This window comes from Mesitornis unicolor, unplaced genomic scaffold, assembly GCF_000695765.1.
Source record: "Mesitornis unicolor isolate BGI_N332 unplaced genomic scaffold, ASM69576v1 scaffold7144, whole genome shotgun sequence".
Classification (NCBI taxonomy): Eukaryota; Metazoa; Chordata; class Aves; order Mesitornithiformes; family Mesitornithidae; genus Mesitornis; species Mesitornis unicolor.
In genome coordinates, this window is record NW_010180831.1 from 4633 (window position 1) to 11740 (window position 7108).

Sequence of the window (7108 nt, forward strand, 5' to 3'; positions counted from 1 at the left end):
ACTCATGACAGATGTCAGCCTTTAAAAGAAGTAAAAAGAAACCTGGAAGTGAAAGTACTCAACCTTATATCCTCTATGTTTGGTTAAGCGCAATATTCACTTTAAGTCACCATTGTGATAAGTTTCCCACAAATAATTCCAATTCAATTCATGAGTTTATTTGACATTTAGTGTCAGTGGTTGAACACATCTCTCTGTTCTCACCTTACTTTGGTTCTGAATTTAAATTTTTAAATTAGGTGTTTGTATGTCTTTTGAAACCACAAGTTTCCCCCATCCCTGTCCCTTCACTGCCCACACACACTTTCTGTCTGAATTACAGCTTTCTGGTTGGAGTACTGTTTGAAGTGCTCTCTCCTTCTTTCTCTGAGCCATCAGTCTAAAAAAACCCAGTGCCTGGTTTATTTTAGCTTTATGCATCACTCATGCAGAGACAAAAAATAAAATATCTACTGATTGACTGTGTCACATGAAGAATAGTGGTGGTGGTGCTGTTGTTATGACAGCCTAAAGACATAATCAAGACAGATTTTGTTGATGGAAGCAATATCTTTTATTAGACCAGCTTATATCACTGGCAAAATTAGACAAGTTTTGGGGCACATGAGTCCTTCTTCAAGTCTGAAATAGAAACAGCAGACTTCAAAACTAAGTACAAGTTGAGAGCATTGTCTTATTGCATTACTTGTGTCTCAGACCATCTCAATGAAAAAGTAGCTGATGGTTTTGAAGGAAAGAGGATGTTAGGGGGCAGGAACAGAGAAAGAAAGAGAAGTCTGAGGAAGACAGACATCAAGGTAGTGGTGGGAGATTTTAATCTCTCAAAAACACGGTCTGTGAGTTCATAGTTTTTGCTATCTAGCAGATTTGTGAAAACACCAGTTCTTCTTTGGAAAATTTTGTAGAATTCCTTGAGGCTCTGGACAAAGACATTTAAAATGCAGTGGTTATTTTCTAAGAAATGTTCCCTTCCTGATAACTGGGCACTTCTGTCCTTTACAGCTTGCATATGCTCATTCTTTCTGATGCATGGGGGTTGCTTCACCTGCATAGTTATCCTGGGAGCACTAGATGCACTCGATGAAATGTGTTATGTCCCCAGAAATACAGGTCTAGGAATTGATTGTTCTTGGTTGTTGTTGATTGTTAAGGGGTATTTATTGAGCTGGTAGTGCAGAAATGTTGGTTACATTTTGCATTTGGAAAGCGCCTAAATATATTTAGTTTGTTTTGGCCACGGGCAGGTTGCTTCTCATAATGGGTTTAATGAGGTTGGCGCCTGTGTAATTAGGGTGATTCTGGAGAGCCCTATTTCAAAACAGGATTGTCTTTTAATAAATCTTTCAGTAATTGCATGTGCATAGGTTCCAGTACATGAAATTGCAAGTGGGAAGGATGTGTAAGAGGTTAATGATATTCTGCTACCACTACAGTATTTCAACATTGTGTGTACCCAGTGGTTTGTCTTGCTTTTTTACTTGTGGCAGTTTTACTGATAAAATATATTAACACACACAAACCAAAAAGAATATGCCCCTGCCTTTTAAAAGGCAGGTCCTGACAGCAAGAAAAGAGGGTAAATGATGCTAACATTGGCTTGTGTACAGTCTGCGTCACCATGTGTCGAGTATGTTGATTGCACTATACTTAAAACAGCTTTTATGCAACTGATTGAATCACTCTGTGGGGGAGGATTTGCTAATATTGTTGCATTTAATCTACTCTTTAAATCTTTCTGTTTAGTTGGGAGCCCAACATGATGCTCAGTCTATGATCATTATTAGCATTTGTTAACCTCATCTACGTCTTGACCTTTTTCACTTTTGTTACTTATGGTCATTCTTGATGACTACTGGCAATGCTGAAATATAGTGTCTATACCATTTAAGTTAACAGCCCACACTGTTCTGTTCACTGTAGGGAATCTAACTGTGTCTAAATAAACAGACAACTGTATATAGTACTTTAGCCTTTTCCAGGAAATGCCTCCTCTGTTTGGGTAATGATTTATAACCTAGTTCTCTTTGGTTTGTCATAAAGCTGTCCGATGGTGTTGTCTTCTCTTTCAGTCAAAAATTTTCCTCAAATTATTATTCCTTGAATCTCCAGATGTATATTCTGCCCTTGTGTTACCAAGTTCTCCACAAGAGGGAAGTCTTTGGGGTTTCACTGAGTACATAGTACAGGTGGGTAGTTGGCCTTTGTGATGCTTGTAGCATCAGTATTAAACTGAGTGATACTAACAATATTAGTTAGTATTAAACCTTGGAATATTTATTTAAGTGTTGCTTAAGTAGTCGTAATTCTTCAGTGTCTAGTGATGACAGTGCTTTGTAGGAGAACTTCCATGAAGCTGTTGTAGTCCTTAGTGGAATGTGAGAAAAGAGCTGGTAGTTATTTTGCAAATGGCAGTGAAACTGTCCTCACTATGTGACATCTGAGAGAAAGATCTCAGCAGCCTCTGGCTACTGACCCCAGGAACTTCCAGTCTGGGGCTAAGTTTGGGCAGCACTTTTTCTGAGGGTGGCTTGGTTGAAAACTTAGAGTGGCTAAGAGGGATGAAATCTGGGCAGACCATGGATTTTGGGAAGATGAAGAAATAACTTTTTCACAGGAAAATATAATGATATTAAAAATGTAGTATGGGGAGCTGCAGCACTTATTAGTCTTTGGTGCTTCCTGACCTTGAAGTTGTGTTACTCTCCACTTCCCGCCAGAAGTCAGCCACATCCAGATTCCATACTGTGGAATGTTCTTATCTCCAGCTGGTACAATATATTCCCCAAATTGTCTGCCTTTTTTTTCCATCCTACAACAGCAAAAGAAACATGGAAAAGCCTGAGGATTTTAATAATTGCATTGTAGTGTGCTGGTGTTCTCAGCCTGTAGTGGATACTCGTTTAAGAATACAAGCTTTTGTAATGTGTACCTTATAGTCTAATTTCAAAATACGCCTCTGAGCAGAAATGTTTTGTTTTAAAATTATGTCTTCTTTCAGAATGAAACCTCCCACAGTATTTTCTACAATTTCCATCTGGCTCTACCAAAGTCTTTCCATTCTTTCCAAGTGGGCACATACATTGTATAAAACTATTTGTAAAGCTAATGCTGTATATTTAATACAGCATGAAATGGCCAGTAAAGTTACATTGGCCAGGGGCTGAGCCTCTTTGACAGCCATGGGTTGGTTGATGCTGCTGTACTGATGCTTTTATGTGGGTTTAACAGGTATAAAATGCTCAGAAGGGAAAATGAAACTGAATCTAGGCATTTTTACTGCTGCCCTACAGCTTTTAAAAGTTAATTTTGTCACTCAGGACTGTTGAAATATTACATAAATAAATACAAATACTTGACTGAAGAAACACTTAATCTTGTTCTTTTGGAACTAATTTTTCTAATACGTTATTTAGCTTAGTGACAAAGTATATATTCTATTCATTTGGGTTTTTTTTTCATCTCCTCCTGACTGATATTTCTCTTTGAGCTCTGAAATCATGATTCAGAATATGTCTAGGTGATTATAACCTCTCTGAGATAAAGAAAAAAGGTTCAATTCCAGATGAACCATATAGGGTTATAAAGTATCTGGATTCTTAATCTAGTAAAAAGCTTTTTTTCTGTGTTTAGAAAACAAGAGAAAATATATAGTTTTGTTATAAGCTGAGAGTACTGTACAATTCTCCGCTAAAGCAACAGCTACAAAGCTATTTAGTATAAAAGTGCAATTTACACTAGCTCTTTCTTTTTATTAAAAGGGGGAATTGATAATAATTCTTAATTAGAAAAATGAGTATTAGCAGTGTTTAAAGAGATATTGTGCATATAGCCATAGAGTAATTAAAAAAAAAAAGGACGATTTCTTCACTATTTTGTTGTTCATGTTTGCAGCTGTGGACTACACATATTCAAATATTAGTTAAGCAAACTGCAGAACATCCTTGGAGACAAGATAGCAGGGTAAGGTTTTCACTACAGAAACAAAATTATCAAATATTCTTAGACCCAGTTTAAACATTGTTCATAAAGAAATGGGAAGCAAGCAGATGGCATAAACTCTAATGTACTATTTCTGGTTTAAATAAGCACATTCTGCGTATTTAACAGAGATTAATCTTTTTCAATCAGCATGAATCTTAACAGTTGTATTTTGTACACATGGCTCAGAAAAATAAAGGTAGAAATTCTCCTAACAGTATTCATATACAGTACTGTACAACTCCATGTGCAACTTCTCCACTCTCCTTTTTAAATCAAACAAGTCTGTATTGCCCATACACAACAGTATTACTACGTTACTGCGAGGTACTTCAGTCATGGGGGTTTAGAGTGCTTTTATCACTTGTATGTATACAGCTTAGTATCTATTGCAACACAAAGTTTTCTAGGTACTTACCCAGTCACCTTTTTTATGCTCACAAACTGCTCAAACTAATGTCAATGAGTGCATAAATAAAACTAATGTCTTTTTCTCTGACACCTTATCTTTCTAATACTTGGAAATTAGCTTCTATGTGTCTGACAAGTAGGAAATTCTTGCCTTCACATTACATCCTGACAAAGAAAGTCGAACAGCTCAAGTCTCTTGTCAAGGACACTTCAGAAGAGGCTGAGGTAGCTGGGAAGAGCTATTTTCTGCTGCTGAGTCCCTGCGCTTTAACCCCAGGATCAGACAAATGAACGCAGGCAGAAGCCTGACCTGAAAATAGCAGATTTTCAGTTAAGATCACTAATGAGGATTTTAATTAGTTGAGTAATCCATTGTCAATACAACCAGTAAACCAAACTCCATGACCTAGCAGCCTACTTCTTTCTGAAGAAAAGGCTATTGTAGATGTGTGGATATCAGGCCTTTCTCAGCTATTTTTTACCATTTATTGGAACAAGTCTGGCTTCATTAATTTGTATTTTAATTAATTTTAAGTAACATGGTTCTTCTTAGGGTATAGATCCATTCTGAATGCTCTCATCTGGAATAGGGCAGCCACCCGTTTCCACAAAGGGCTAGTACAGCTGTGGGCTCACTTCTGGGGACCAGCTAGACCAGTGTCTCCCTCTCCCTTGGCAGCTGGGCTTTCCCCACCTTGAGCTTTCCAGGCTGCCACCACTTACCATTCATCTGGTCTCAGCAGTGGCCCTCCTTGTGTTACAAAGGGAAATTTCCTCTCTGTGCCAGTGCTTGTGGGCGAGCCCCCTCCCCAGCATTGCTGGAGGTTTTCTGTTCCTGAGACCTGGCTGCCTCTTAGCTAACAACAACTAAAATAAACTTTTCAGCAGACCTCATGCCCGACTCTGATTTTTATTATTTTAATACATTACCCATTGTGCAAGGTTTGGCAGTGCCTATACTATTACAGCTTCAAATTAATCTGGTCAATCTAGACATATTCTGTGATGCAACAAGGTCTCTGTCCTTTAAAGTATCATAATCACCCATGGAAACAGTTTGGTCCACTGTGGTTATTTGTTGTTTCCGTGCTATGAAGTCATGATTACAGTAACGGTCACGGATGCTTTCTTTCTAGCTATGAGTTTGTGAATATGCAATAAAATAGGGAACTTTTGAACTTGCAGACAGCTTATGGCAAGGCTGAAATACAGCAGGAGAGAGAATAGTGTGATAGATGGCCACCATCAGGGCAGCAACAAGGAGGAATCAGCAAACCAGGAAAAAAATGGAAAGAAAATCAGGTAAAGACATTTCCTTACAACCTTCCTAGGAAGGGAGGAGAATAGCTGGAGAGAAAAGGGAATGTGGAAGGGAGAAAAGAGTACTGCTTTGCTGGACTCTGCTGGATGAGTTACAGAATGTCCTTGTTACCACTGCACTGAGAAATCCTGGGAATACACTGCATAAAATGGCCACAAGGCAGAGCTGGTGCTGGTAACAAGAACTGTTTCACCATTAGGATTAACTGCCCTTTTCAATAGCAGTATGCAGGAAAAGCCTCATATGAATCAACCCTGCACAGGGCTAAGGAAGAGAGTCTTGCTGCTGGAAATGACACATTGGCGAGGGCTGTAGAGGCCTTTGCAACTCTCTGTTCCACTGGCAGGTCTGCACTTCAAAAGAGTTAATACACACAAAAGTATAAAATACAGACGTACTCTCAGGAATGAGAGTGTAGAGCAAAATTGTCAGGCTAGGTCTGATAAAGAAAAGTGTTTGGAATTAAATCACAGCAAAATGTTTACTGATTATGGACTTAGGTCAATAAAGGACTATAGGTACAGACACTAAGTCAATAACCTTTTAAAAACTTTAGGTGGTTTCTAAGTGCTATTGGGAGTGAAATGTTAAATGCACTGGAGATACTACAAGGAGTCAAAGACAAAAATAAAAAGTGTTATAAATTACTTCCGCTTGTCTTGGTTATACAGACTATTAAGTGGCAATAGAGCAGTGTCAATTTGTATTAACTTCTGCCATTTATAGCAGATGAGAATGTGATTCTATTTTTATCTAGCATCAGTGGTGTGCTGGTAATTAAAAATATCACAGCTTCAAATAAATTTCTAATTCAGTAACTTTTCTTCTACCCTTTTACCTGAGTTCAGGGTGAATGAAAGAAAAAAAAATCTTAATCATCATTTAAAACTTTAACCAAGTTCTCTGAAGATTGCTAGATTTATGTTTTTTATGTATGAAACTTTGAAGAAGCATGATCTTTCTGTAAAAGGAGTAGCAGTTTTTAATGGTGTTTGTCAACCAGCCTTACAGGGGCAAGAAGCTTGCATGCATATCCAGGATTTATGCACCTTCCTAAGCACAATCCATAAACATTTGGAGTCTATTTTGACTGGTCTAGAGCCTTCTTTCACTTTCCTGTTTACCTTTTCCCTCCTAAAGCAAGCTCAAATCAATTGGTTTTGAGCTTTATCTGCATTGCAGGGCATTCCTACCAAGTCATTAGCTCAGGTGTCCAAAGGCTCCCCTCATTATATGGAAAGCTGCAAGGAAGTTAAGTTGCTGAAAGAAAGTTAATTTACTGCAAAAAGACCTATACCATCCATCATTTATCTTTTCAGTGAAGAGGAGAAGATTTACTAATGCAATGGTGAGACAGAGGTACCTCTTGAAAATATCTCTGGTCAAATTTTCAGCAGG